General features: G+C 40.0%; 1 long non-coding RNA gene across 1 annotated transcript; it reads right to left on the bottom strand.

Moving 5' to 3' along the window:
* Positions 1–214: 214 nt before the first annotated feature.
* On the bottom strand, positions 215–2,834 carry LOC116243048 (uncharacterized). The gene is made up of 5 exons (XR_004169864.2): positions 2,658–2,834; positions 2,026–2,155; positions 1,651–1,746; positions 965–1,052; positions 215–453 (listed from the first exon to the last, which is right to left on the bottom strand). It is a non-coding gene; the product is annotated as an uncharacterized LOC116243048 (long non-coding RNA).
* Positions 2,835–8,914: the final 6,080 nt, after the last annotated feature.

Here is an 8,914-nt window from a genome sequence, read left to right as displayed (position 1 = left end):
ACATTTTTTGAGTGAGTTAATTGATGTAAACCTGGCATAGATTCATGGATTTCCACAGCAATGAGAACTGATTTACACTACAGGAGACTGTGGCCCTTCAAGTGTATACCAAGATAGTTAAGGGACTTCTTATCAGTCAGACTCCAGCAAATCTTGCAGGGGCATTTTCAGGTATTATTGGTCACTCCTGCCTGTCCCTTCTGTCTTTTTGGGGTTATGGTTCCTATAGAAGAGACAGGAACAACATATGCCTATGTCTTAACCGTGCCAAGGCACAGCCCAAACTTTCAACAAAGTCACTTCCAAAGGCTAACTGTTCACTGTTTACTGCCTGTGGGGATGAGGCAAGTCACAGAAGAAGGGCAAGGCACAAGGACAGCCATGGCTATGTCTTCAGCCACATCAGCAAAGTTCTTTAGAGGACGTTTGCCAAGGTCTTCACTGCAACCAGATCTGTGCAAAGAGGTAATAGAGGCACAGTGACTGCTTTCCCTCCCAACACTTAGACCTCCTAAGGAGGTGGCAGTACAGAGACATGTGACAGATCTTGAAATGACTCTGAGTAGCGAACTGTTGATACAGCATGAGATGATGCACTTTGCAGAGCTGGCAAGTGCTTTGATGCACTGCTTCAGTTTGCTTTTGTATACTACACACGCTAACATCAAAAGGTATGCTACAAGGTCAAAAGTGAAAATGACAGAATGAAAGAAGCCTGTGCAAACTGATTGCCTTCTCATATGTTACTCAGGTTACTCACATGTTACCTGTATGTTCCATTGGTTTTAGTTTCTATGGCTTGCCCCTTCCCTTTTTCAAAGCACAGAAGAAGCAGGCCTCTCTTACTGAGAAGTTATTCAAAACTGGCTTTTTTTTCCCCAACACCAACTGCACGTTGAAACCCTCATGGGCATTTTTAATGGTACTGACTCTTCTAGTGTCCAAATTTATTTTCACAACTTACCTGCAAAGTGAGGCTAGGGGAATGAGTCTGATTCTGTCATCCTTGCTGAAGTTAGTAAGCAGCTTCCTTCATAATCACTGGCATTGCACTTCAGAAAAAAGGGAAGAAAAATCAGGGCCTATTATGGTTGTTCTGTTTGTGCTTCCTCTAAATGCTTTCCATACACCAAAAAGGTATTTGAGAGAGTGATGCTCCTCATCTAAGATGAGGTAGATTCTCATTACAGAAACGTAATTGAACTTAGTAACAAATTCAAACAAGGAATCTGGATTGTCACCTAGAGAAGGATGTCTCATTAAATCCAGATTTCAGATATGCAGTTCTCCCATTATCTTATATACAACTTTTAGTCCCATATATCCTCATACACAGCCTCTCTCAGTGATACGTGTGGCACTCTTTGCTAGCAGAGACTGACCTGTGCAGAATTAACGTAAAAACAGACAGAAGGAGGAGGATGAAATTGTGATATTATCCTGCTTAACAGCTTCCCCTGTGCTACAGAGCGGGACGTTTGATATTGCAGCCATTTGTGTGTTAGCTACGACCACTGCTAACAAAAACTGTAGAGTCAACATGTAAGAGACAATAACCCCTAAAGGTAAAAGTATCCCTAACAATTCCCTTCACAGCAAAACTTTTTCAATTGCATATGAACTTTTAGCTTTCAAATTTAATTTTCTTACCTTTTATCGATGCAAAGACTATTTTTGAATGAGTCCTGATCAAAATGTTAGTGGTAGATCAGTAGGCTTCTATGGTGCTACTGTTACCATGAGCAGCTGTGAAACAAAAATTCACTATGTCTGTAATTAGGAAGTGAAGATGGCATAAAGCTTTACATTCAAAATAAAACCAAAATGCTCCTTCCCCTTCTTACTGGGGTAGGACACGAGTGAACTGCAAAGGCTTTATAGCTACATGGGAAGATTTAATATTATTACGTTTTCTCAGCAAACACGAAATTCTTAGAGTTTCCAGAAACATTCAAACATATTTTGGATAAATGGTGTCTGACAAAGCACTGCTTTTTACAGAGAGGATGCCCTAAGGGCACTTACTTGGTGGTGCTAACATTTGCTTCTGGGTTTTCCATTAAGCAGTTTGCTAAAATGTTACGCGTATTCTTGAAACCCACATTACATAGGCTTTCATATTACAATCATGAAGAATTTCATTTTTGTTTCCTTACTAAAAAAAAAAAAAAAAAAACTGTTAAAGAGTTGGAGAGATTTTTTCTTATTCCTACAGAAAGAAACAAAAACTCTATAAATGTTACAGATTAGTATGTGTTCCAAAAAGTATATAGCACATATGTCTTTATCTCCTAAATGCAGGATACCTTCTTAATATTTTACTCAGTTTCTCTAGAATACTATTTATTTAGTTGGTGCTACGTGGTAACACTGGGAAAAAAAGTTAGAAAATGCATAAGTGGCAAAGAAGACAACATCTTATTTAAACTTCAGCATTTTTAGATCCTGAAATAAAGAGTGAAAATAGTTCTTTTAAAATGTGCCTCATTTATATATATTAAGATTATTATCTAGCAATACAGCTTATATTCTATCAGACATCATAGTATATAAGCTCAATTAGGAAAGAGAAAAAGGCTTAAGAATCCCCATGAGATAACCTAAATAGAAAAATGCGATTATAAATACATGGCATTATTTCAAACACTGTCACCTACTGATAAACAGCATTAGAACCCCCTCTGGAAAAACTCTCTATTCTTCCCTTAACAATAAATAGCGTCTGAGCTGGAATCTAGCAGAGCAAAAATCAAGATCGTTGAAATTCCCTTTAGTGTCTTTCCTCCTCTCATCTTTTCCCCCTAGAGCATTACATGCTCAGAAGCTGCATGAAGTGAGAAGGCTGGTCCAATGATCCATTTATCACCAAGCTGCTGCAACAGAAATAAGTTTGACTGCAATCACCTGTGACAAACGTCCTCCCTAGTGATGAAGGATTTGCGTTGCCTGTGCCCAAGTGATCTTTAAATTGCTGCAAAAGGCAAGCTGTCTGCAGCTGATGTAATCCCATCAGTGTAAGATATTTAACTGAGATAAGAGTTGGGTTGCTCCAAACTTCATCAGTAGTCAAGAGACACACAGGGAACGTTTGGTAAAAATGAATTAGGTGATTTCTGCAATTTTCATCACTGATGTGTTTTGAATATTTTAATCAATGCCAGCTTCCTTTTCCCCACAACTTGGTAGAAACAACATCCGTTAACACCACAGGACAAAGCCCAGGTTTTGGCTTGAAATCTAACAAACTTCATGCTTCCTATAAAGTCCAATGGTTGGACTAGGTGATCTTCTAGCTCCTTTCCAACCTTGTGATTCTATGATTCAAAAAGGGAACGTGCAGAAATGAATCAATTTATCACAGCTGTCTATCCAAATGTATGCAACTCTTCCCTTAGATTAATAGGGAACTTGTGGTTTCAATTCAATGTGGGAATTAAAATTGAAGATTGGATGCTTAATGATTCATGTAGACATCATTTAATGATAAAATTAGGCTGTTCAGCTTCCTTAGCTTCACCTCTCTGACTTCAATCTACTCCCCAGTAGCATGGTGAGAATTTACTGTAAATATATATGTTTATTTGTTTATTCCTAGTTTCTTATCTGTCTGACCCTGTTTGTGTGTGGAGCTGTCTATCAACCCTCCTACAGAAGCTTTTCAATATTAGCCAGTTTCAACCAAGTTTGGCCAAGGCAGAAAGATCCAAAAGATACTGCATCTATAAAAACACACTGCTAGTCAAGCAGAAAAGCTGCTAGTATCCCTATTGAGGAAAATCCTTCACCATTAGTGCAACCCTTCTTAGCCCTTGGAGCACTTGTGCAGGCCAAGGGATAAGGTAATTTATGCTGCCATCATCACGTTTCAGCAGTATCTGAGCCACCTAGTTCAGACCAAGTTTGTTGTATTGAGCATGGCTGGGAGGGAGTTAATTTCCTCCACAGCAGCCTGTATGGTGATTTGTTTTGCATCTGTGATTTAATCAGTGTTGCTAACACACAAGTGCTTTGGCTGTTGCTGATGCACTGGAGTGCGCTCTGCTTCTCCATACTCTGGTGAGAGGGCCAGGGACAGGCAAGGGGTTGGGAGGGTACAGAGCTGGGATGGCTGACCTGAACTGACCAAAGGGTTACTCCATGGTGAAAAATGTCATTTGCAGCAACGAAAACTGGGTGGCTTTCTTTTTAAAATAACTGTTGTTTGGAGACTGACTGGGCATCAGTTTGATTGTGGCTAGTGGTGATTGCTTTTCCATCACTATTTGTCTCCTTCCTTCAGTTATTAAACTATCTTTACCTCAGACAACGTGTATTTTTTTACTTGCTTTTGCTCTTCCTTTTTTCTCCCTCTCCCACTCAATGTGGGAGTGGGTGTTCATTGGGGTACGTACTTAGTTGCTGGCCAGAATCAATCCATTATATTCATCTACTTCTACATGAGATATATCAGTAGCACTATAGGCAAACCTTGAGGATAAAAACTGAAACAAGTTTAGTAAACAAATAAGTTATCAATCTGGAGTTATTCAAACCCATCAAGCTATCAAATTCACTGAAAATAGAAGCTTTACAGTACTGTAAGGTAGTTTAAAAAAAAAAAAAAAAGCGTTTGTAGCACTTGGAGAAAACATTTACAACACTCACAAACACATTCAAGGTTGATAACCAAGAGGATGATTACCTATATTTGCTCAATTTGCAATAACTTGCTTGTATCCTGTGACACACGGTAGTAAATAGCTAGCACTGTATAAAGGCAAAAAAATAAAAAAATAAAAAAAAGAGAGAGAAAGATAAATAGTCAGAAAGAAAGTGTAGATACCTGTTAAACCAGAGGAGCTGTTGAATCAGAGATAATGTCTGCGTTAATAAGGAAGACTTCTTGATTTCTCTATCTGCAAGCAGTTAAATGATTGACTATACAGTCCTCAAAGTTTGAAATTTCATTTGAGAGTAGGCCAAGTGAAGCCTGGAGAACAAAGTTGTGAGAACATATATGGAGGGACCTCATAAGATGCCCCTGGAAACATCAAGACCCATGTACCTCTTCATGTTCTCTTCCATACTGGAGTGAGGCAACAAGAAAACCCATTTTTCTTCAGATGAAGCAGTGATGCGTAACAATAAATAGAAATAATTTATTTGAGACTTGGTAAAGCTCTGCTAAGACCTCATATAATTCATTGTAAATAAATAAGTAAATTATATTTACAAATAGCAAAATAATATGTGATGTATGTGCTGCTTGCTGGAAATGTAACATGAGACGCTGGATATATTCATTACAGCAGGCTCTAAATTATGGATATTTTGTGTTTTCTGAAGAAGCCAACACTGATTACAAGTTTCTCAGGACCACATTTTTTTCAGAAAGCCCAGTATCCTGAATCAGAAAAAAGTTTCAGTTTGCTTTGTATTTTTATTTATTCAGTCCTGCCCAAAGCTATACAAAAAAGAGAACTAAAAATGAAATGTCACTGATTGTTTTTAACTTGTGCATGGTAAATGTTGCATGAAAAGAGACCATTAATCTCAGGAAGAGACATCCTACCATGCTACCTTGCTGCTAATGCTGTTTAGAAGCCTATGTTTGCTTTCTTTAAAATCCAACAAACTGTGTCAGTAAAAATATCCTATGTTGTTGTACTTCTGAAATAAACTAAATACCTGCATGATTTCAGCTTAGCTAAGAAGTACCTTAATATTCACTAAGCACAGCCTGAATAATATTTTGGTATGGCCTTCTGATCAGTTACATCACTGCTAAAACTCATGATCTTGAATCAGATTTGATTTAAGCTTCATTAACTAATTTTAATTTAAATATCACAGCCATTTTTGCCTTTGAGAAGCAAATTAAAAAAAAAAAAAAAAGAGAAGCAAACCCGCCATTTATTGCAGCAGTGAGCGTTTGAAATGTCAATGTGGCTTACTGACGTGGTTTGGTTTTTTCTGTTTTAACTCCATTACCTCTGGAACACACAGACTTCGGCCATTCATTAAAAAAAAAGTAAATTTTTTACCATATTGTGATCTCTTTACTTTGGAAAAGAGCAGTGCAGAGTTTTCCAGTATTAACTTCCAGGGATAAACAAACTCAGCTGTCTGATCTTATCCAGGAGCATTTACCGTTCATTACAAGAAAAAAATATCCACATTACATTGGCACCAATAGATGTAGTATCTGAATACTGTTTCATTTTTTTGATTGCTGCTATTTTAGCAGTGCCTTTTAATCATTGCTTGAAATCCTCATCCAATTAGTTTCGATGCTGGTGTACAGAAAATAAAGTTGTCATACTACAGAGATTATTGTTTATGAGGCAGACAATACAGTCACGTACCAACTGAGTATACAGCGTATTGCTTCAGCTGTACTTAACCAAAGCTTTTTAAAAGAACTCTGACATCAGTACTTAATGGATTTTAGTTAGCACTAAAGCAAGATAGAGAGAGTGGGCACAAATATGTTTTAAAGATGAAATGTTAAGTGAACAAGGAGAAAGCTGGGACATTAAGTTCTCCCAGAGATCTCTTATGTGCTGCTAAAAAGTCAAACTAAATGGTGTTTTCAAAGCCTCTAATTTACCCTTCTCCCAGTGAAACCAGTAGTTGAAATTCCCAGTGGTTACACAGGATGTCATGTTAGGTCACAGTTTAGGCCACTGAAAAAACCTATCCTTTTAAAATTTTATTTTATTTTCCTTGTGTCTTTCCTGCTTCCCTGGGCCCACATCATCGTTATGTTGGCATAAGGTTGCCACCCACAAGCTGGTGCAGCCACAGCTTTCCCTTGTGTGGGAATGCAGCCATGAGGAGAGGGTTGGCACATGCCTGAGTTCTTGTCTACGTGTGGTCTGGTTGTTCTGTCTGGACTGAACTCCCTGACTGTAAAATACAAATAATGGCACTTCCTTGCTGACATGGATTTTGTAGATTCCTCAAGCTTTCAAGGGATAAAAGCCAAACAAGTAATGTAACATGTGATGCCTTGCTTCATATTTTATCTACTGGCATAGAACCACTGTTCTATTATTCAGAAAAAGATGACACAGATAAGAAAAAAAATAAATTAAAAGCAAAGAAAAAAGCTCTATTAATAATAAAGAAGAAAAATAAAATGGTGTATGACCTGATTTCTGCAAAATAATTCCTACAGATACAAAGGCCACTACGTTAAATATGATTCTCCGTATGATAAAAATAGCTTCTCACAGCTTGCCCACCTCACTGCTTGCTTAAAGCCATTAAAATTTTTCTGGTCTGCATGAAATTGCCCAAAATATGAGAGGGGGCTACTCGTTGCATGTAGTTTTGTAACTCCTAGACCAGGCATATCCAATCTGTGGCCCGTGGCCAACATGCAGCCTGGTCTGGCTGGCAATGAGACCCACCCCATCCTGAGCTGTAAAGGTGGTGGCCATTGCTCAGCAATAAGCAAACTGTCAGTGCGCTATTAACTCTGTGTCGACTGAAAGCAGGGCACGGGGAGGGCAGTGCAGTGCAGTGCTGGCTCAAGTGATGGCACATAACTGTATGCATTTTGACACACTGCCTAAACACAGGGCTCTGAACAGAGAAGAATATGCAGCTGTGCTTTCTGTTTGATAAAAGAATTTGAAAATAGAATCATAGAATCCTTAGAGTTGGAAGGGACCTTTAAAGGTCATCTAGTCCAACTGCTCTGCAGTGAACAGGGACATGCACAGCTTGATCAGGTTGCTCAGAGTGTGGTCCAGCCTGACCTTGAGTGTCTCCAGGGAAAGGGCTTTCACCACTTCTTTGGGCAACCTGTCCCAGTGCCTCACTACCCTCACTCTAAAAGACTTTTTCCTTCTATCCAGCCTAAAGCTATTCTCTTTAAGTTTGAAACCATTTCCCCTCGTCCTATCACCACGGACCCTGCTGAAAAGTCTGTCCCCTTCTTTCTTACAGCCCTTCTTTAGATACTGAAAGGCCACTATTAGGTACCCCCACGGAGTGTTCTCCAGGCTGAACAGCCCCAGCTTTCTCAGCCTTTCCTTGTAGCGGAGATGTTCCATTCCTTGGCCGATTTTTGTGGCACTCCTCTAGACATGCTCCAACAGGTCCACACCTCTCCTGTACTGAGGTCTCCACATCTGGATGCATTACTCCAGGTAAGGCCTCAACAGCGCAGAGTAGAGGATCACCTTCCTCACTCTGCTAGACACACTTCTTTTGACGCAGCCTAGGGTCTGGTTGGCTTTCAGGGCTGTGATGGCACATTGCTGGCTCGTGTCCAGTTTCCCATCCACCTGTACCTCCCAAGTCCTTTCTGGCAGAGCTATGCTCAGTCCTTTCATCCCCCAGCTTGTGCTGACAGTGGCAGTTGCCTTGAACCAGGCACTAGACCTTGCACTTGGATTTGTTGAGTCTCATGAGGTTCTCCTGCACCCAATGCTCAGTCTGCCTAGATCTCTTTGGATGATGTCCTTTGAGAGTGCTGACCACACCCTACAGCTACGGGTTTCAAGACTGCCCACTGCTCAAGCCTGTCTAGGTCTCTCAGGATGCATCCCATCCTTCAGGTGTGTCAACCACATCACAGTTTGGTGCCATCTGCAAACTTGCCAAGGCTTCAGGTGCACCTGACCAGAGCGCCAATCTCATTGGTGAAGATATTAAAGAGCACAAGACCTAGTACTGACCCTTGAGGGTCACCACTTGTCACCATTTTCATCTGGACACTGAGCCACTGACCATCACTCTCTGGGTACGATCTTGCAACCAGTTCCTCATCCACTGAACAGTCCACCCATCAAAACGATATACTTCCAAGGTGTTACGATCCACTAGGTTTTCCAGGAAGGACTTGCCCGTGGTGAAGCCATGTTGGTTGCCAAGTATCACCTCCCTCTCTTTCATGTGCCTTAGCACAGCTTCCAGGAGGATC

Source organism: Phasianus colchicus, chromosome 2 (genome assembly GCF_987193195.1).
Source record: "Phasianus colchicus chromosome 2, bPhaCol1.hap1.1, whole genome shotgun sequence".
Taxonomy (NCBI): Eukaryota; Metazoa; Chordata; class Aves; order Galliformes; family Phasianidae; genus Phasianus; species Phasianus colchicus.
The sequence above is the reverse complement of the archived record's forward strand: the minus strand, read 5'-3'. Positions and strand labels throughout refer to the sequence as shown.